Genomic DNA, 23,741 nt, shown 5'->3' with positions numbered 1-23,741 from the left:
CTAAAGGTATTCATTACTTCTAACCGTCTACCCTTGAGATGACTCCACAAAGACTCAATCGTCTGAGATTGAGTTAATGAATCAATAAAGTTATACTTATGCGCTAAAGTTAAGTGTACCATATCTCATTCATTCCCATAGTTGCGATAGGCTTCCCAATCGTCAGGAATGACAGTTGTTCCGGATAGAAAATGCTCAGCAATGAGTGCTGCTGAATAATGATGAGATATCCTACATTTGATGATAGTCATTGCTAGGGATGTCAACTGTTCTTAAAAGCTGATAATGTACCTTTAATTCGTTAGATGGCGCTGCACTGATTAAGTATAAGTACACATTATAGTATTACATTTACACTGTTTGACCTAGGAATCTTTCGATGAAATCCATATGCAGGGAGTATATTTTTTCTCACGGCATCGCCTGGGCGCGAACGCACATTGAGTTCAAGGGAATAACTTCTCCCGAGCGCGTTATCCATGAGCTATGGTCATTCCATTGGTTTTTATTCAACTCGGATCATAAGCTTAAGTGAAAATCCATTTTTTTTTATTAAACCAAGTTGGTTGTTAAATAGTGACAAAAATATTTTTTTATAGCAACAAATCTGAAATAACTTTTGAAATATTAATTATTTAAAATGGATTATAAGGTCAAAAATATTAGTGAAAAACTCATCGAAAAAAAAGTTGCTGAAACTCATAAAAATTAGAAGGAACTTTTTTAAATAGACTCATTCAATACATTAAATCAATAAATTTGAGTACCTATTAAGATTTTTTCCTAATTAAATTGGATTTTCCAAAAAATAATATTTTTTAACGTTGGTTTAAACGGTGCTAATTTTTCGTAAAATGCAATTAATATATAGAATTGTGATCTATATATGTGGTAGGCCCCAAAATGGTTTCATGTCATTCACTCTAATAGTCCTTCACTGTTTCAAATCTCCTTCCTCTGTTCACTACAGACATACTCCTCTCGGATTTACACGTTTCTTTGTATTAAGAGGTTGGGTGTTTTTGTTTTTTTCCATATTATAAAAATGACAATGATGCATTCTTTTAAATGGACTTATTCACAGAACGGTTATTTTAACCATAGTTAGCTTTATTTTCCAGAGAAGAGACTTTAGAGAAAGATAAACGATATATTTTTTAAATTCACAACTTTTTAATTATGCACAAAAAAGTTCTGTTTCACCCCGCCTTTGTCATCAAATTTGTTTCCATGACTTTTTTCCTATAATGAAATTTTCTAGACTATTTTTCGATTACAAACTCATGCTGCTTAAGGGAATTGGATAGCTAAGAAATGTAAAACTAACATTCTACTATAAATATTTTAAAAGTTAACCAAATTTCTTGGGACAAGCTCTCTAATATATAAATACAGCCATTAGATCCTTACTTCTATCCCCCTCCCCCCCCAAAAAAAGTGTTGTCAGTTATGTATTTTATGATTTATTAATTGTTATAATAAATGAAAATCTAAGATACAATAATCAATTATGGCCAGAAGTGTGGACTTGAGTCTTTCAATTCGATTTGAATTTGAGTCCATAGTCTGAGGACTTACGATTCCCCTTGATCTTAAAATCAAAGATTTGCGACTTGATTTGAGCGTGATAGCTGAGTCTTGCGACTCAATTTGGACACCAAAGCTAATATGAAGTGAATTCGAGAAAAGCCTTAACACTATGGATCCCAAATTCGATTATTACTTAGTTGTTAGCTGCGGCAGTGGAACAGACACTCAAAAATTTATAAAAGGGAGTCTAAGAACTTATATCATTTCCTGCCTTAAGAGGATAATATTTGGAATTTACATAGAAAATATTAGACACTTTCTTGAATTCAAATGTAGGATAATTACATTTTTAATAAAGGCGGCTTATCAGATATATTGCGTGTGTACGCATACATGTGAACATACATATGATCTGGGGAGAAGAGTTACTCTCACTGAGAGTTTTTTTAATCAACTAAATAGATTTGATAAAGATATATATAAATGTATATATACACGTATACGTGTACATGCACAACAAATGTAGTAACCAGCCTTAATAACTTTGAACACGACCTATCGCATAAAAGATCCTGAACCTTCTACTGGTCATCGCCTACTACAAAGGAGTAATATAAAAACGCGTATGGTATTAAACATAGATTTCTAACCCAAAGGAGAGTAAGCTGAAATTATGGACGAGGTCGTAAACGAACAGTAAGTCTGATGGAAGGAGGCGTCTACCATCCCCATTTGGAACTACAAGAAAACCACGTCGGAAGTCTATATCGTGGTGCTTCAGAGACACGTTGTTCCTTGGACCAAGAAGGAATACAGAGGGCTCCAGCTGTCACTCGAGCTATAAGACCAAAAGATTTACGGAGCTTAACCTTAATACTTTTTGGTACAAGAACATGCAGCCTCTGAGCTCCCCCAATCTAAATCCTTTGGATTATTCGATCTAGAGAAAGGTCGAGGGAGTTGTCTCAAACAAGCTTTGAGAAAATGTGAGATACATGTGTCCCTCACTTGTTAGAAGACTACATCGATAACGTGTGTGCTACCTTCGGGAAAAGGGTGGATGCCGTCAAAAAGGGTAAGGGAGGCCATATGAAATTTATAAAATGTAAAGTTCATTTATTTTCTTCTCACTATCTTCACGTACTAATTTTTTATAAAGTTAGAAGAACAATCTTCAGTTTAAACTTATGTATGTATGACGCATGTGATGGTTAAGATTGCTGATAAAATTCTCAACATCATAGCTTATTTAAATTATATTTTTGGGGAGGAAAACTATAATGTGGAATCAAAAGAAAAGAGTACGAAAATTGAGGAATTATTTTGGTCAAATGTTTTGTATTCCAAATAGTTAAAATTTACACATTTTGTGCTCCTCACTATCAAGAATGATGGAGGAAGACTAATGTATACATTTGACCTTCTACATTGTAAAATTATATTATTATTTTTAAATTGATTGAATGAAAGGCTAATAAATAATTGAATTCATAGTTAAAAGCTATGCTCCCTCCGTTAATTTTCGTAAAAATAAGAAATATAAGAGATATACGGATCCTGGAGCAAAAAGAAGAGTCAATAAATTGAATAAAATTTATATAAGTTATTCTTTTTAATATTAAAATAGTAATTTTAATATTATAGCAAGTAAATGTCATTTTTATTTATGTCTTCAGGGTAAAATATTATTTTTACTGCACTAAGATTTTTTTATGTTCGAGACATTGAAAAAAAATCATTTGCATATTTCTTTTAAACTGGAGTCATTGTGAATAAATTATTAGTGTTTCATGGTATATATAATGTTAGCAAACTATTTTCTAAATTATTGATGTAGTTTTATTGAAGTCATATACAAAATATCTTTGTATATCAAGTTACTTCATTTTGTTACTTGGCTTGTCTCCAAATCATCCCAATAATTATCAAATATTTGTATATGTCAAAATATATTGACTGAATGATTTCCCAGAGCAAATAAGACGTTTGGTGATTTCAATTTCCGTGTTTTGTTTATTTTCATTATATCCTACTTTTATATAAGGTAGACCGCAGAAATTCAGACACTCTTACCTGATATGATATTCTATTTATATAAGCATAAAATTGTGGATGTTAAATTGGCACTTAGTTGATTCAATGGTTTTAGTATCAACTCCGTAGTCACTCTTGAAGACACAAGGACATCTTTGAAATGGTTTATTAGTTGTTTTACTTCTTAATCTCCTGAGTCTACACAATTAACAACTATTTATTTTAAGTTTGATTATAAAAAGATGCAATAACTTCAGAGTTCAGATCCACCATTTCATTGCCTCAACAACATTTGAGGCTAAGTAAAAAAACAATTTCAGAAATTGTCAAATATTCTTTCAATTTACTTTACTTTAGTTGTTTCAAAATATCTTATAGACTCTATTCTGTATTTGGACATGGCTGTCCAAATTGCTAGTTGGAGTCCTGGCCTATATTATAGTGGTAAATGAGTTTAACATTAGTTGAAAGTATTTTCTTTTCTAGCTGTAAACATGGTTTTCTATTTAGTGAGAATTAAGGTGCACTAAAAGCTGTCATTAGGATTGATCTGGGCTGTTTTATTTTACTCCTCTGGGTCCAGTTTGGTCCTATTGATGTAGCCCTTCTTCTTCTCCAATGTTTCAGACTTGCTAACGGCGTAGACGGTGGTCCTCAAAAGACCAACTACTTGTAGTGCCCGAACGAAAATTTGTCCATCACGTTCAAATGTCATTTTCTCGACTTGTACGTAAACTACTCAGCTCAGATTTTTTTTATTGTAACTAATTTTTTATACATTAATATAACATTACTCAACCTTCATTAATAATTGAATGAGTAACTGCTGAGATTTCAAAGGACCACCCGGTACTTATATGAGTATAAGACGCCTTATTCCATCGAATTATGTAAGTAAATGTACTTTCAATCATACATCAATAATTTTATCCTTAGCAAGTGGGGATAAGATTGATGTATTGGGATCATGCACATCGTCTATTTCTATTGGCTCTTTATGAAGGAAATGTGTTAGGTTTTTTTTCTTTTTTTTTTCTTTAATTGATATCGTTCAAGGTCATGAGTAATACTGAATTATGGAAATGTTAGAAAAAGATATACATTATATAAATATATGGATTTCAAAGGCAATTCCTAGGTCAAATGGAGTATTTGTTATAATTTAGGATTTACTCATGGGTGACTAATTAAGTGAAACCTTAAAGAAAATGACACAAATGATGTAAATGTAGGGAAAAAATATTTTTCAAAAAACATTCTATTGCCTACAAAACAAAAACAAAAATGTAATTATATTAACATAACCAAATTTTTTGTGTAAATAGAGATCTGGAGGCGCGTTGCTTCCACTAAACTCTTAGATTTTAATGTAAAAAATAGGGTAAAATTATAAGCATTGAATGACAAAGACACGGTGAAACTTATCAAAATTGAACATCAAGTTGTGTAATTTGGTATAAAAAGTAAGATAATTGAGGAATTGCATTCTCCAGGCAAAGTTTTAACTTTATTGAACTGAAATATTTACCTGGTTTTATATAAGGACCAATCTTTGCCTCTTTTAGAGGAAGGTTCTTTTTAATTGGAAGTACCTCTCTCAGAAGGCCAAAACAGTATTAGGATATGGGGTAACTCAACTATCTTGTGTTATAAATATTTTAAGGTATGCCAGAAGATTTTTATTAACCTAACGAAAAATCCCCTCATGGAATGGAGATTTATAGTGTGGGAACTCTACTATTCAGTATACCTGCTTCTGATGATATGTACTATTTTTTCAAAGTGATAAGTCCAGAAAATCTTATTTTCATGGGCTGTTGTTCATGGTGGTTTATGGTATGGAACACCAAAGTATGAGTGGAACACTAAAATATTTATAATTCATCAAAACATAGAAAAAAAAACATTTCTACAGTAAAAACATAAGGTGTGAGCTGTCTAGAAAGTTTGGCTATGCGTAATTATATTTTGACAGTATTTTGACCTTCCATTATACCCTGGTTCGGTATTTTGAAGGGTAAATATTGTTTTCCACTTTTTTGGACAGCTAAGAAGCATATTCCTTCTACACCATGGTATTTAAAATTTTGTATTCGAGGGATTTTAAAAATATTGTTATTGAGAATTGTAAAAATTGTAGAATTTATTTAAATTTCCAAAATTTACTGGGCAGTTACAAATATAAGCTGGCATTGTTTTTAAACTCTTCCACATATTGACTGTGGAAAAAGCAAATAACTTCACCGTACACGCATTTGTGGATTTTTCTGGTGTTCAAACTTTAAAGAAATATATTTCCTTCAATGTAAAGAGACTGGATGACCCATAATCAAAATTCACAAAAGGCTTCTTTTTTTTTTTTTCTTTTTTTTTTTTTTTGACTTTCAAACGAAAGGGATCCCAGGAAAGACGAAGGAATTGGAATTAGGATTGTTGAACTCCAAAACTCTTATCGGTAGCAAAATTACAAATCATGAACCCTGAGCTGTTGAGGAAATAAAAGTTATGGATCTGTATGTAAATATGGTGCAGATGTTATAGAGGATTACCTCCTGTTGTTGTCAAACTAAATCGACTCTTTAAAGTGGATCGTAGGGTCTTAAAAAGCTTATAATAAGAAATGGTCTTACTATGGAGACTGTTTGTACATTAAATAGTAAATTGCTTCTTATATTTGATTCTCATTTACTTCTTGTATTTTATTCGTATTTGATCTTTTTTCGGTTCTTGTAATATGTTTTTATGTGTCGTCCGAACTTTTTATGTTGACAAATTTGTTCTTTTTTTGTTTTTTTCTTTGTGATATATGTAAAATGATTAGATAAGTATTTTTAGAAGAGGGAACTAAAATGTATATTTTTTGATGTGATGTTTCTTCCTTCATTTTTTTATACTTCTATTTAAATGGCAAATAATATTTAATAAATATGAATTATCTAAAAAAAAATTTTGTGAAGATGCATATGCACAAAGATAATTAAACCTTAAAGTTTATAATCCTTTGGTTATTTCTTATGTCATGTGGGTATATTAAAGTAAAACCTCTGTTAAATATAAAAATAGAATAGACGAAGACGGAAGCTCTTCATCTGAACACTGTTCATCTGAGAGAGGACTGGAAAATTGTGTTTAAGAGACATAAAGAGTTGCGTAAGCCTTTTCCAATAAGTAAGGGTGAGAGTTCTAAAAATACGTACAAAATACCTTCCAGTTCTAGAAAAGATTAATTGGAAAAGAAAGACAAAAAAGAATAGGTTATCTGAAGAATTGTTTTGCATGGGAAAAGGGTTTTTCTATGTAGCAACAAATTTTTAAAGGCAAATATTTATAAATTATTTGAGGTTCAAATATCTACTAAGTAGATTCCATTTTAATAATAATAACAAGACCACGAAAAAGGAGAAGTGATCAATTTGATGAAGATCAAACTCCAACAATACTCACCCCAAGACGAGGGAAAAAACTTGTACAATAGAAACAAAAACAAACACAAATAAATAAAAGTAAATCATAAATAATAATAGACTAATAAGGAAGAAAAAAGTCAATAAAGAATCACTTATATGAGGTGGATCTGATAAAGCGTACAGTTGGAGTTTCTGGAAGGATGCTGGTGATTCCAAAAGTGGGACAGAGTCAATCTTTGGAGACATTGTCGACTTTGATGCCCGAGTCTAATTTCAAAGAATGTTCGTGCTTCTCCTGGACTTTAATAGGGCCCAAGAAGATCGAAGATAGAGATTTTCCGAGGCTTATTTTTGACAAAGACGTAGACAGCCTTGCTCTGAAGATTGAAGATTAAACGTATCTCTCGGGGGGAATGTGAGCCAACTTCTCCATTGTCTCGAGGAAGCGTCCCACATCGGCATATGCCTTAGGAATAGGAAAAGAAAAGAAAAAGTTATGTGAAGTACTCCAAATCTTGATATCCAACTGTCCAAGAAAGCTCCAGCCACAGAACTAGAGATGATATTTGGAATTAGAATCACATATCACTGTCCTTTGAGGAGTGTGAAAGGGCCAATAATATCAACGTGGATGAAGGCAAGTCTTGCTGATGGTGGATCAAAGGAAGAAGTGGGCTTGGATGTTCTGAAAGGCTTCGTGTCTTGACATACAATGCATTCCTAGGTAATTTATAACATAAGAACGTAACTTAGCCCAAGTGTAGAAAAGCGATACCCTCCTTAAAGTATCTCCACAAAGGCTTAAATGATTAGTTTATCGGATAAGTTTTGGAGAGGACACTACGACACAAAATAAATTTTTGTTACCAAAGCCTACAAGTAAAGTTCCTGAAACACACTTGAGTTAAGGTTTAAAATGAAAATATAACAATTTAAGGTCATGGAGTCTTTGATCGTCAATAACATCTTGAAAATAATTGGGACATAATTGGTTTTGTTCATGTTTCTAGAAGGAATATGAGTAGTGTGGTTTAATTTTCCTGAAACATGTTTAATCCTGAAATTAAACTCTGCTACATATGCAAACGCATATTGTCTTGAAGCCCCGAAGGGGTACAAATATCTATGATCAATAATAAAGGCTTTTGATCTGTGAATACTCTAAGCTTTTGTCCAGACAGTACCAACGAAAAATGCCTAATACTTTCATTAATATTGAGTCATTCTCTATCAAAAGTTGAATATTTCTTTTACGTTTGAGATGAGACTTTATACCAAAAACTAGTACCTTTCAGGGCCCATAGATGTTTTGTTCTAGGACGGATCTTATTCCAGTATCACATGTATCTGTTGAAAGGGCTAAAGGTACTATTTGTCCCGGAATGAAAGATGAGTACTTAAGGATAAACTATGTTTAATACATTGAAAAGCTCATTCGCATTCATCATTCCATGGGAGTTTAAGTTTTTTTTGTAGTGGATATAACTTCACTTTCAATAGCTTTAACTTTCTATTTCGGAAGTTTTAACCCTCAGGTGAAATAGAATGTACAAGAAGCTAAACGGAGTCCTCGAAAAGCTTGCTTTTTCTGGGAGAAAGTAACAATCTGGAAGTTATAAGCTGCAACAAAACTTCGTTTATAGACTGACAATGTTTGTCCCTTGTTTGAGAAACAATCAATATATCATCAAGATACATAAAGATATTTTTCTTCCCCTCAAAACACAATAGATGATTCGTTGGAACGTTTGGGCTACATTTTACAGCCAAAACGCCATTCTCGAGTACCTATACAATCCAAATAACGTAATGATATGAGTTTTTTGATTTGATATCTGATAGAGTCTAAATCATGGATATATGATTGTAAGCTCTTTGCAGGACCATTTTACAAAAAAAAAAAAAAAAAAAAAAAAAAAAAAACATTCCTCTTAGTTTGCCCACGAAATCCCTTAAATTTGGGAGAGGATATCTATCTAAATCTATCAAGATATTTGATGGACAATAAACACTGCATATTTGTCATCCTCTTCTTGAAAGCATTGAGCTTCTGATCATTCTTAACTGACGCATGGATCATTAAAATACATTTTCTTGTTGAACTGGTCAATATTAATCTTATAAAAATGAAGAAAATCTGGCCCTAAAACAGGGTGGCCTCTGGATACAACGATAAATTTCCAAAGGAAAATTCCAAGATTTTCTACTTGTACCATTACAGTTTTAGTCTCGAGAACTTCTACTGGATTCCCTCCATCACCAAAGATAGGCTGAATTTTCACAGAAATGAAATCTTTACAATTCGTCGTGGATATAATGGATACCTGGGTACCCGTATCTAATATTGAATTAATATTGTCTTTCATAAAAAAAAATTGATGGTATATTTAATGTCTCGGTCCCACGCAACTGAGGACAGTTTAGTTTCTTTAATGAATGAATTAACATGGCTACCAGAGCCAGAACACACAATTGCATTCAATCATAATTATAAATGATAAGAACCTACTTTCCTATACATTGCAAATGTTAAGGACTTCAAAAACGACCAGTAGGTCTCTTTTTAATCAAAATTTCGACAGTAAGAGAAGAATAGGAATCATCAACAGTAGAAATGAGAATGTTTGTGACTTCCTTCGCTCCCGTACATATATCTGCAAAATTCTTAGTCGTTAAGTGTTGATTGTGCTCTCAAGGATCCCTGTTGCTCCTTATTAGTGCCTATTTAATAAAACTTTTACGTAAATCTATTAGATATTGTTAATCTCAAACACTTTTAACCTTATTTATGGTCTCCATGCTTGAGTGCCCAAAAGTATCAACCATCAAATCGATTCTTTTTATCCTTTCGGAAAAAGATATCCCCTATCGGACTGATATAAATTTCTTCGCTCCCTCATAAGTGAGATTGTCCTCACTAATAGAAAGAATATTAAAAACCTCACCTGTCAATGTTGATGCCATAAGGCTATATTTAACTTTGGTATGACAAATCGCTCTCAACGCAAAATCAAGTTCAATTCGCTGGAACCAGTTTTCAACAACCAAAGAACATAACTTAGGAAGACAGAGTTCGAGAATGGCCATGACTAAAATAGTCTTCTTCTTTTCTTTTTTTTTTAACGGGCTCTGCTTATTTTAGGGGAGATACAGGTGTTGAACTTTTCTTTTAGAGCATTTTTTCCATCACTTCCGGGTCACCAACGTAAAGTATTTGAGGTTCAAATATCTACTAAGTATATTTCATATTAATAAAAATAATAAGAACGTAAAAAAGGAGAAATGATCAACTTGATCACGATCAAACTCCATTATATTCATAATTTTATCGACCATGCAATATAGTTTTTTTTAAAAAACACTGCAAAGGCCTCGTGAGGTAAAGAAAATCAGAATTTACGGAAAAATGAATTGGAATAATATTTTAATTACTTCAGCTTTACCAGAATTATTTTTAATCACCACGTATGTATAGTCCGAGTGAGATTGAGTAAACTTTTTTTCAAGCTTATATAATTTCCCTTAAGGGATATCTTTGACCCCTCGGTATTTGTAATCATGTAACTCTGGATTTAAGTATTTACTTAAATGAATTAAAGGACCAAACTCAAAAGTTTTAAAGAAGTTATTATTGAAGATGAATCTTGTTGATTTATTTAGGAAAATTTGACCGAAAGAAATTTTTTTATGAAGAACAGGAAACAAGACTTCAAGAATACAATTATTTTTGGCTTCATTTAGTTTTATTGATAAAACAAAGATTGCAAAAAAGCCTTGCTGATTGTTTATCACACCATAAGATCAATCAAGCGGATTTTTAGACAATGAAAAATTTCTTGGAAACATTATGTTCAAGAATTTTAAATTTAGTGTGGGCCTGATGTAATAATTGGAAAAGTTTATATCGGGGCAAAAAATGAAAATTGGGCCGTATTTAACATATATTCGGAAATCTATGGAAAACGCAGCCGTCTTCTAAGGCAAGAGTTGTTCTTATTCAAAAAAAAAAAAAAATTACGGGACGTACTTGTCATTGGAAGCTCATATTATTTATTATAAGGACAGTTGAAAAAATCTTGCCGACAGGGATTACTGGTTTATCCTTTGCTTTTCATTGCGGCAATCAAAGAGCTCAGTAATATGAACAAAAGGAAATATAGAGGATTCGGTATTAAGCAAGGATCAAGTATGGGGATAATTGAGCTGTATAGAGATGATGAGAATCATCTGGTAACGCCTAAATCAGAGAACAAACACATTAGAAGGGGTGACATTCCCATGGGTTAATTCGAGAATTTAGAGATAAATCTAGCCTTGTAGTCATCAAGTAAAAATGGCAAACCAACCGATTGGTTATTGGACTCTGATATCTTACACCTAAGTTCAAAGTTACATAATACGATAAAGTTTAGAATTTATTTGGATTGAATGAGACAAACAAAGATTACCGTTAGGAAACTGGACGTCGCTTATCAGTTTGATCTATAAAAAATAGAGGAGTGGAAAAATTTTAACTTACAAAAAAGGATCAACAAATATAAGATATAACAAACCAGTTATTCCATGGATCTTGAATAAAGCTACTTTGTCTCCCATAATCGGAGAGCATTTTATTTAGGAGAAAAAAAGGTTTGCATGATACAATATTTTTTTTGTATTAAAAAGAAGCAATGATTAACTTGGAGATGAACTTGCCACGATTTTTACTATCGTGTCTAAGGTTTACAAAAAGATTATTCGTAATTTAATTGTGAGCCCAGATGTTTGTGGAGGTCTGGTATTTATTCGAGAAAGATTGGATTTTGTTTAAAACGAATATAATAAACTTGCGGGTGGTCCAATTCTATTCTTTTATTAATAAAAATAAGGCAGTTATTTCTTTAAAAACAATTAAAAGCCGATAGATAAGCATTGGGTAATATCATAATTTCGATTCCTGATGTTAAATATGATGATATTTTCTCAAAAATAGAGCTATTCATTCATGAATAATCCATTTAGTTAAATCTACTAAAAGTATTGCCGATGCCAGGAAATTCACAGTGAAATTTGAAATGACTAGAGGTTGCACACCTTTAATGATTTTTGGAAAGACTGTGGTAAGGTGTTCAATTCAGTTGTTCATGCTTTTGCTGAATGTCCGTTTCTGTTTTTACTTAGAGAGTTTGTTGCATGGAAATAAGAAGGGCATATAAATACCTCACCAAACCACATTTAGCCCATAATTATTTTTGGCCTGCCCTAAATAAATTAATTCCTTCAAAAAAGGTTATAGCTCTCGGGTTTCGTATACTTAATTCTAAGTCTTACGTTTCCAAACAGTTGACCTTGAAGGAATCAATATATAAGTGGCATGCTCTTTAGGACTACGTTAAGATACATGGATTTAGATTTAAAAATCCCGAAGGATGATACTTTGATGTTCTATGTAGGGGTGTATATGTGTAGTATTTTTCGGATAAATCTAATAAGTACATTATAATTTTAAATTACATCATTAAAATCTTCAACAGCATAAAAATAGATCAATCAAGTGTACTTAGTTTTAGATTTTGGACTTTTTGAGCTTTTCTTTGTTGATGGTGTTTTTATTAATCTAATTTTTTAATTGTTTATTTATTGTACATATTTTTCGTGTACTTTTGTATCTAGAAAGGTATTTGGCCACTATTTTTTTTATCACAATGTTTATTTATATTTTTACTCAATGTATTTACCCAAGTTTACTTCGGTAATGACAATGACAATAATGGTCTATCATTTTAATAGTAGGTTTATTATATCAGTGAAAAACATTATATGAACAAAGCAAAGTGTTTGTCAGAAGAACAATGCGGGATATAATCCCAAAAACATCATCGCTACTGTCAAGCATGGGGTTCGAAATATAATGTTTTGGGGTTGTTTCTCTGATAAGAACAATTTCACTGCATCGAGAAAGGATAGACATCCTTGTTTTAAAGAGAATACAAAAAATGGGTGGTGTAATAGGTCTTCTAGCACAAAAAAAGACCCAAAATATACGAGTATGACGATCAACGAGTGGCTAAGGAAGAAGAATATTATATGTATTCTTTCTTTTTAAAATATAAAAAGAATACTTAACGTCATCCTGAAATGTTTTTGTATCCTGCTAAATCACAAATTTGCCAGGAATTGAGAAAATGTTCTATTAACAATATTAAAACATTTTTTATACCATTAATGAAAGCACAAATATACAAATGAAGGTGTATTTTGTAGGAGCAAATAAATTTTTCTTTTTGGCATGAAAGAAATATTAAGCAGTTATATTGTTGTTGTCTTGAATGTTTTTAATATTACTCAGATCCAAATAATTCCCTTGGGTTGGAATAAGGCTAAGATGTATTGTAAGTTTTCTTTATTAATGTTTTATATTTGAATATTCTCTTTTACTTTGTATATAAACATGATAACATAATATTGTATTGTACATACATATTTGTTTTGAAGAGAATATTTTTTCCCAAGTAATAAAAAATGGCTTCTTCCCCCTAAATACCATTAATATTAAATCCTAAAAACAAGTTTACTCTTCGACGGATATAATTGATAAATAGAAAAAAATGAAGATTTTTCCATTTTTGTCTAAACTGTTTTATCAATCCTTATATAATTAGTTCCTGTCTAGTTTTAGGACAAGTCATATTTGGCTTTGAGTGTAATCTTTAAGAATGCCAGTCCATCAGACTGTCAGTTCTAGTACTGTTAGAGAAAAAATAAATAAAGTTGAGTAACATCATAAAGAATCAAATTTTATCAATTTAAAAAATGATATGCAGGACCGAATCGAGACTGAACTGGACTGCAGTCGTTAGACCTCCATGAGGATTAAGACTATACCAATTAACAATAGAAAGATCGACGATCTAATAGAATAATCATAAAAATACAAGAATATCCTTCTTAAATAGGAAAAAAAGGGTAATAGGAAAATTTGTACAGGTGGAATACTACTCAAGAAGGAAAAGTCCTCAAAGGAAAATTGAGGCGGCAGAATATTATCACTATAAAGCCTTATTTTATAGTCAACTTTGAACAAACAATTTAATTTTGAACTTAACCAATGCAACTCTCGGAATTGCGTGAATTCAACAAAGTTGTGTACTAAAGAAAATTTAGTTTTTTGAAAATGTATTTACTTTAATGACTTTAATCATAAAAATACCTAATGCACAATATTAAGTTTAAAATTGCATTATTTTTTCCCCCTTTTGAAAAGTGTTGGATTGAAAATAAAAGAAAAGGGTTCAAATTCATATTTATCTTTAACCTTTTATAAAACACTATCTCATCTTTATTTTTATTCACAAATTCATAAAAGAAACAAGTTTCACGATTATATTTTGGATTCTTACAAAAATGTGTAGATTAAAACAAACTTCGCTAAGTTTACCTGTGTTTTATCTGTGATTTTGTTCCAAAACCTACTTAGTTTGGAATTTCCTGCATTTCCAAAAATTGGTGAAATAATTTAACATAATGAAACAATTAGATATGAAGATTCATAACAAATAATAAAAATAAATAGTTTTATTTAAAATAGTCCAACATTTGGTTTTTCAATCCCCCCCCCCCTCCTTCCACCAGCCAATCTTCATCGTACACAAAAAGAGTCCTACTTTCCATTCATTTGAGAATCTAATTCTTATCCACTTTTTACTATGACAGTAAAGACTACCAAATCCAAGCAGTAAATAAAAGAGAATCGGAGGTGAGAATTGAATCTTACTTGAAGTGTAGTTTCCGTAAGGACTGTACAGCGCAAATTCAGCCTCATGAATCGAATTGATGCTGCTCGTCAGTGTGTTAAATATGGGTTATTTGTTTGTTATGCAGACCTTTCAAAGGGATTTTTAGTATATTTCACTTAGATTTAATTCGAATATCACTGTGAATCATTGACATCAAGTAGTATTCAATCTAGGTGCTAAGTTTTCTTTATTTGTAAAGCCATTTCATGGAGTTTAATCAAGATGATTGGAAATTTTTCCATTCAATCGAGTAAAATTATCAATTTTGAACGACCAAAACGTTCTCTTCAATTGTTGAAATTAATGACCTAAGAGAAAACGCAGAGCCTCTCTCCCTCCAAGGAATTACTTGTTTTTTCGGATTCAGATATTGCTTTTTGTCTCAATATGAAATAAAAAAACCAAAAATTATTTTATATTACAAAATTGACCATAGTTTATTTTTTAATATGGACTTCCTCAATAAATGGTTATCTTAAACATAATTACCTTTCATAAAAAAATGAAGATACGAGTCTTTAGATCAAGAGAAGCTATAAAAGGATTGAAGGATAGTTTTTTTCTTATATATTCATTGTCACTCTTAATCTTAGGTTCAAAAATAGTCGTATCAATTTATAATAAATTGAGGAACGGTTGCAGTCCGCATTATCACTTTAGATGATACAGTTCATCTTCCTAAATTATGAAATTGTTTGCATATTGTTGAATGAAAAAATAACAACGACATTAACGACTTTGGTAATGTAATAATATCAAAACAAGTGATCATATATACTTAAATCAACTAATTTGTAATTAACCAGAACTTATGGATTATAAAATAAATAACTTTAATTCTGACTTAATGAAAAAAAAAATATAGATTAAATATATGAATTTAAATTAATTTCAATATACAAAAATAAATTTAAAAGGACCATCTGGATATCATCACATATGTATTAAATATTCACATTCTATAAAGAAAAAATATAATAGTCAAACGGATAAGAAGTATGAGTCAAGAGTAAGGAATTCAAGAATTGCTTAAAAATTTACAATAAATGATTAAAACCTCGATATTTGCTTCCATTGCCCAAGAGATCAGAGATCTCTGATAAACATATAGTATTTAGATTTTTATAAATTGTATGAAAATAAATTCTTTATAGATGTTGGTGGCTGTTGTTGTTGTCTTTTTTTAGCTACAAAGTAATTATTCTTCAATCAAGTTATATTTACTTTCGTGAGAAGAAATGTTTGTCACTTTCCATTAAGCTCCTTGAAATTACTATCATGCAAAAAATACTATTTAAGTTGATAATTAGTCACTACGCGTCAAAGAGTAATTTATTAATGGATTCTAATAATATTCTCAGGAAAGATTTTATATAGAATTACATGAGCTCTTCCCTTTTTGTCGTAAGTAGGTCCATAGTCGGTAAAGAGGCTGATTCCGAGAGTTAAGCTTCGGTGATATTACCATCTAAATGATCAGAGCTGTGGGTATTAATTGAGATAAGAGCCTGACAAAACCTATCGATGAACTCTTTCTGAAGAAACAGGAAAGCAGAGGCATGGAGACAAATATGTGATTTCCTCTAGGGTAACGAATTTTTCTCGTAAATACATGGGATAGACTCCCAAATATAAAGTCGTTTGGTAGAATACTTAATTAAATCACTAACCATAATCTGATAAAATCAAAGAGTTTTCTTAGCCACGTAGTCATCACGAATCTAAGAGCATAGAGCAGTTAATTTTTTTCCTAACGGAAAACATGATGAATTGAAGCTGAGTTACCCTGGAGGCTTGATTAAAAATCTAGAAAGAAGAGCAAACAGTTAATAAAGGTTAAGGTATTGGAAAAATCCAATGTATTGATATCCGGAGTCAGTCAGAGGCACGGATATGACTCCCTGAACACGACTTTGTCCTTCAAATCAAAGAGCATCTGCAACGTGAATGACCCTTCCATTAAAAGAGACTAGATTTACCAAGTGAGGTCCAAAGAGACGAGATTTCTTGAACAAGAAGTTGACGAGAGGATTTGAAGGCATGTGGATTGGAAAGTGGAATGGAAAAATGTTAATTCCGAGAAAATGGGGAGGATAGGTCAATGTCTATACATCTGAATGCTTCGTATGAAAGATCTTTCCAAATGACTGTGAATGAAATTACTTTCGATGGAGTTGCAACTCTTTTCTTCTCTTCTCTCAGCTCCCTTTTCTCTTCTAGCTGAGTAATTCCAAATTTGTATTTCGTACAATAAATAATGAAGAGGGGTCGTGAATGAATTGGGCAGAGTTCGACAGCATCCTCGGACTAAGTATGTAAGCGACGCAAAAAAGTGTCGCAGTTGGGCAAAAGGGCAGTGTTTATCTAACAAAAATTGAAAAAGGCAAAAGAGAAGAGGCAAAGTGGAAGTATGATTTCTTAGTTCCACTTTGCCCCTTTGCCCAAGGCTCCACCTAAAGATCTTTCTTATAAAGCAAACTATTATTTTTAGTTCGTATTATGCTCGGCTAATTATTGTCTCGTTTAAATTCACAAAATATTTCCATTTAGGCTATCCAGTGTCATTTTTAAATTTATTTTTAACTGGGATGCCTTAAGATGTATTGTACTTTCTGAAAGATGCCTCGAATGTTTTAAGAAACACTGATCTAGATCATATATAAACCAGAATACCCAAATCACTTAATTCAAACTCTTCTCTCTTATAGTTCAAAATTTTACCTTGTGAGGTTTCGTGGCGATTCACATTTGTAGTTATAATTAAAAAAACTGATTTCTAATGCCCAAATATATTTTTGTCTACTATGAACTGTCACCGAATAATATCATTAGAAGTGCGAACATTTTAACATAAAAAATTAAAAAGTTGGGTTTCAACACCAAAATTGCTCTAAAGGTAGTTTCTTTATAAACAAAAATATAGAAAATAGGGCTTTGATTCGGTCCGGAAACTAAGAACTTTTACAAAACTCCCATAATTTTTTTGGACAGATCTAGTTCGGTCCCTACTAGGACTGGTTCAGTAAGATGTTGTACCGCATTATGGTTTGGTACAACCCTTCATGTTCCGTACGTGTTTACCTTCTGTGCAGTACGACGATACGTTGTATATTAATAATCACATATAAATTATTTTGATAATATAAAACTTTGGTTATTTTTTATTCATTCATAGATTTAGATTTTTTAAAGAAGTTAAGTTTAATTGTGAAAAAATAAATTATTAAAGAATAAAATCTCACAAAAAAACTTTGATATATTTTTATAAATATGATTATGTCTATATTATTGATATCTATATATTAAATGTAAATTTCTGGCTGGGTGTCAATCATGGGCAAACCAACGGATAGATTTTGTTGAATTTTTTCACGCTCCAGAAATGGTTCTAGTAACATATTTTTGGGTTGTCGGAACCATGGAAGCCTTTAAATATCATTTTTAGCACTTTGTCTGTACAACCTGACGGCCGCGGTATTTTGGATATTATAAGGGTTCTTTGATGCTTAGGGAAGAGGGCAGAGGTGTATTCTAGCATATTTGAAGGGGTTCTTGGTGCATAGAAACACGGCTGCGGCAAAGTTTAAACTGTATTTCTGTCCAGTACTTCACCTTTACAACATGAGGACCGGGATATATTTTGAATATTGGGAGGGTTTCTTGATGTTCAGGGAAGCGGCGGCTGATAAATTTAAATTAACTGGGGCCCAGCAATTTTTCTGCACAACTCGAGGGCAAGGCGTATTATGGCATAATGGAAGTGGTTATTGGTGCTTAGACATGGGGTGGTGGTACAGTTTAAACTGTCTTGAGGCCAGGCACTTCACTTATAGAACCTGAGGGTCGTTGTGTATTTTTGGATATTAGGAAGGTTTCTTGGTACTCAAGTAAGGGATGGCGGATAAATTTAATTTAACTCGGGTCCAGCAGCTCATGTGCATAACCAGTGGGTGGTATGTATTATAGCATATTGGAAGGGGTTTTTGTTGCATAAAAATTGGATAGTGTGCTGTTTAAAATGCCTTGAGGTCCGTTACTCTACTTGTACAACCTGAGGGTCGGGGTATATTTTGGGATATTATAAGGGTTTTTAGTGCTCAGGGAAGGGGCGTTGTAGAAATTTTACCTGTCTCGGTCGCAGTAGTTCATCTGCCCAACCTGTGGGTTGGGATGTATTATGTAATATTAGAAGGATTTTGTGTTCCTAGAAACACGGTGGTAGTAGAGTTTCAACTTTATTTTGGCCCAGTACATACTTCACTTGTACAACCTGATAGCTGGAGTGTATTTTGGAATATTACAAGGTTTCTTTGATCTTCATGGAAGGAGCTGCAAGACTGCAAGTTCGGGGTATGGCCCAGAAATATCAACTACTTCCTCATCGTGTGAACGAAGATTTGCCTAAATAAAGTCTATATTTTTGTATACTTATACTCAAAATACCAAAATGAGAATAATTATTAAAAATTTACAGTTTTTGTTTTATATTTAGCATTAGAGTTCTTTCTTGATTTTAATTTGTAAATGTCCCGGCCGCCACCTGGCAAATCTACTCCAGTGTTATTTTTAATTTGAAATTTGAATGTCTTTATTTTTGTGAAAGCTTGGAAATTTAAAATTTTTGTGATATTATCAATTATATAGAGGTCTCCATTGGAGACAAAATCTACTAAATATTAGTGATTCCCTAAACATCTTCTTTTTATTGTGTTGGTTGATCCAAGTCCGTCTTCTTCAAAATTTACAAAATTGATCTTATCTAAAGTTTATATCAATTTATCTCATAAAGTTCAATTAAGAATAGAATGGCAGGAACCATTTTGAGAGAACAGCAGATTGGCAAATCCTTCGATCCAAGGAAATTCATTGTTCATGGAAGATTCTTTCAATTAAAATAATGAGTTTACGGCTAATGAGATTTTGGAAGGAAAATTGTTTTTTGAAAGAAAATAAATTGACCCTAAGGATATTTTTTTTATTGTATGGAAATTATAGGAAAAAAATAGTTAAGAATGTTTGTAGTGAGTAAACCAAAAAGAAATCAATTTTTAGATCAGATAAAGAGGAAGAGTTGGCTTTAAAGTATCAGTCAAGGATAAAGTCAAAGGGCTTAATAGGATACTATTCTTTATTATTGTTGAATTACAGAGTGGTTACCAACTTGCTAAATTGAGGTAGTTTATATAGTAGAACGTTGGAAGAGAGAATATAGTTTGTTTTGTAAAGAACCACTGGACACATACCAAAAAAATTGTTAATTTGATATATTTCAAACAAAGTTTCCAAGTGATTCATTTTGATATGAGACCAAAAAAATATTTTTTGTCCTCAGTTTGAAATAGATAAAATAATGGTCAATAATTGAGAATGATTTAATTTTCAGTCGTGGTGATATTGGCATTTGTTGATTTGAATATATTTTGTAAAATCAATCATTGTTACACTATTTTAATTAATAAGTTATTCAAAGTTGAAATATAAAGATGGTGTTTATTTTTCATTCATACCTATTGATGTATCCTTCAACGATTATCGATCTATCATACACGTTAGACACCCATTCCTGACCAAAAAACTGTCAAAAATTTATTATATATGACTAATCCAAAAAGTATTAGACCGAAAACTAATATTATAACGACGCACTTTAATCAAATAATTTTGATGAACAGGTGCCTATAAAATTACATGATGCAATCAACATAAGTGCCAAGCCATCGGATGATAATGATGAAAGATGTATAGTAAAACAGGTGCATAAATTCTAAATATATATTTGTGGGATATGATTAAATATAAAATTCATAGAGGTTTCAAATATAGCTAGTTATTAAATAATAGGTTAGGGAAAAAGTCATTAAACTTTTTTCATTTTATTTCAATGCATTATAACATAACAAGTGTTATAATTATCTGATTTCAGCCAAATATGCTCCATTCTATGCGATAACTTGTCCCTGGTCACCATTGGCAAAAGACTAGCAAACCCTATTTTTATAAACCTATATTAAGGCCAAATTTGTAATCCCAAGCTTGTTGGACATAGACAGGAACAGGTAGTAGTCACTTGTTGTCAGGTTGGGACTGTAGGGAGGAGGCATAAAAACTTCCCAGCCTACTTCCTTGAGCTCTGTTTTGTCATCAAAGATGTGTGCGCCCTGACATTGTCTTAATGATGTATTGGTGTCACCTATTCAACAATGTTGTCTGCTTCTGTTCGATCACAAGCTTCAAACGGAAGAGGTTGTTCCCAGTAGAGGGCAGAATTAAGCGGGAAAAAATCGCTTCAACCACTGTTGTACAAAACGAACTGAAGGAATATTGGCTCCGTATACGTTGAAAATTTTCGATGTAGTTTCCGACTCTTTTTTCCCTTTCATGACGCAAAAATGTAAAATTTGGCAAATGTCTTCCTTGGAGACCTCCCTACTTGACAAATAATAACTTATGACTGAACTGGCAAACCGGTAAGTACAAACCGGTTTCAACTCAATAAAATCACGAATATGTGCATGGCGTAAAATTTAAAGGAGTGTTCAGTTTTAGACGTGCACACCTCTATAATGTTTACAAAATAAGTTCTTTATTATTTGTGTTTGCAATTTTGAATAATTTTATCCAAATTAAGCTTTATATATTTTTTCAAATTTTCTTTAAAATAACTATAATTCTAAATATTTGTAAGTAACAAAGATATTAAAAAACTTTGGTTCATTTTTTTTTTTTTTTTAATTTGTTCATAACGACGAACTTTAATCAAATAACTTTGGTGAAAATATATCTACGTAATTAAGACATCTAAAAAACTTAAATGTTAAGTCGTGGACTTGTGCTTGTATTTAATATATATGGAACAAGAAACGGGTTTAAGATGAATATGATAATGGGGCAATATATTGAAAAATATCGTTAATGGTCCAAAAATTTTAAATTGCAATTTACGCGCGGTTGGTTCAATAATATGAATGTTAATGGTTTAGTTTTGTACTTCAAAATCAAATTTTTAATTAAGGTTTTTGTAACTTTCTGAAAAGTTACTAAAGTTTTTCTATTTTTAAACAAAAAAATATTTATTTTTATTAAATGGTCCAAAAATAATCTTTTAAAATGAATTTAACATTAATCTTTGTCCCTTTTTGATAGTATCAATCTAAGTTTTATAATCAAAAATAAATTCCAGACTTGTGATATTTATAAAAGACTTGAGTAAAAAAGTTATTTCTTCGTAAAATATAAAAAGAAACATTTATATTTCACTGTATTTATTATTTATAAAATTATTTTGGATATTTCCGAAAAATGAGAGAAACTAGTTTATACTTATATAAGCTGAAAAACTTTTTAATCATTTAAATTATTTAACTGCTCATAAATAAATTAGTAAAAGCGACAATTATTCAGAAATCACCATTTTATACAATAATTATAAAGGTAAATTGAATGAAAATATGTATTTTACTTATACCTATATATAAAATTACATAGAATTATTGTAGGATTTCCCAATTAAACATATATATATTTCATTTATCTTCTTTTTTCCCATACATATTAAAATTTGGAGACTGTGTTATCATATTATAACTTGTTAGACTGATAAAATTAATGGTCGACTTTTAACAGAAAAGTCTTTGAACATTTGTACACAAATTAGAATTACCGTAATTACTTATATCGTAAATTTTGATATAGTATATATATATATATATGTTGTGCGATTTTATATACGTTGTAACTAGTAATAGCAAATTGTACAGGCTGCAATCAAAAAATAAGATGAATTAACTTTAAATGATGGATTTGGAGTACTTGGGATGAGTAAAGTGCAAACATTGAATATTTTATGGATGATCAATATATTAAGGGTGGTTTTTTTTTACTAGATTAATACCAAATTGTTAATATATAAGTAGTGTTTGGCACATTATAAAGTTCAAATGCCCACAGTTATACTATTCATACATACATACATCTTTTAATTTTAATATATCAAAATGAAATGATAATATTAATTCATGGTTAGTAATTAGAATTATTAATGTTGCAAATAAATAATGTATCTTAAGACGAAGAAATTTAAAATTTACAATCTTCTTATACAAGTTACAACTTGAACAGATATTGCAACATTTACAGAACACTATCCAATATATATTTTTTCATAAGTTTATAAATTAAACTTTATATCCAAAAACGTCAACTTATTTTTTGCTCAAGGATTAAGTAAAATTAAGATTTTTTTTCCATGATTTTACTTCAAAAAATTATGAAAATGATCTTTATAAGCTAAAATTTCTTATTTTATGGCCATCAATGTACAGAGGGGTTTTTTATAACTGATTTTTTTTGCAAAATTTACATGGCTTAGTATTATATTTAGCCTGGAAATATATAATTATAAGAAAAAAAACAAAAAATATATAGTTTCAAGGTACATGTTTTGAAATTCCAAAAATGTTTTCATTATTTCTTAATCTTTTTATTTTATCTAAAGAATTTTTTGATAAGTAATGTTGTGTTAGTCTTTATCTATTCGCTTCAGCTCGGTTTTAGACCGATCTTTCAGATTGTCAGTCCTTTACTCCTAGAACTAATTTAAAAAAAAGTTCAGTTGATTTACGTGATGGAAGAACCAAACTTTATCAGCTTTAGGACTGATATGCAGAACTGAACTTAGCCAGACCTAATTGAACTTGACTGGATTGCAGACAAAAGTCCTAAATAAGGATTCACACACACTTGTAATTACAAAAAAATGACAGAAAATGAAGGCTTTCTTTGAAAGTCTATAGTTTTTTAATCAATATATGGATTTTTTTAAATTTGTAGCAAGTTGAAGACATAATTCCCTATATTATACAACAAAAAGATTGTAGTATAATTAATATTTTCTAATTTATTAAAGGTTTGATGCTGGAAATGATGAATATTATCTTGGAAATTTTAAGAATGGACTGTGGTTTTATTATTACATAGATATTGTAAATTGTAAAAA

This window comes from Lepeophtheirus salmonis, chromosome 7, assembly GCF_016086655.4.
Source record: "Lepeophtheirus salmonis chromosome 7, UVic_Lsal_1.4, whole genome shotgun sequence".
Classification (NCBI taxonomy): Eukaryota; Metazoa; Arthropoda; class Copepoda; order Siphonostomatoida; family Caligidae; genus Lepeophtheirus; species Lepeophtheirus salmonis.
This window is presented reverse-complemented; position numbering follows the sequence as displayed.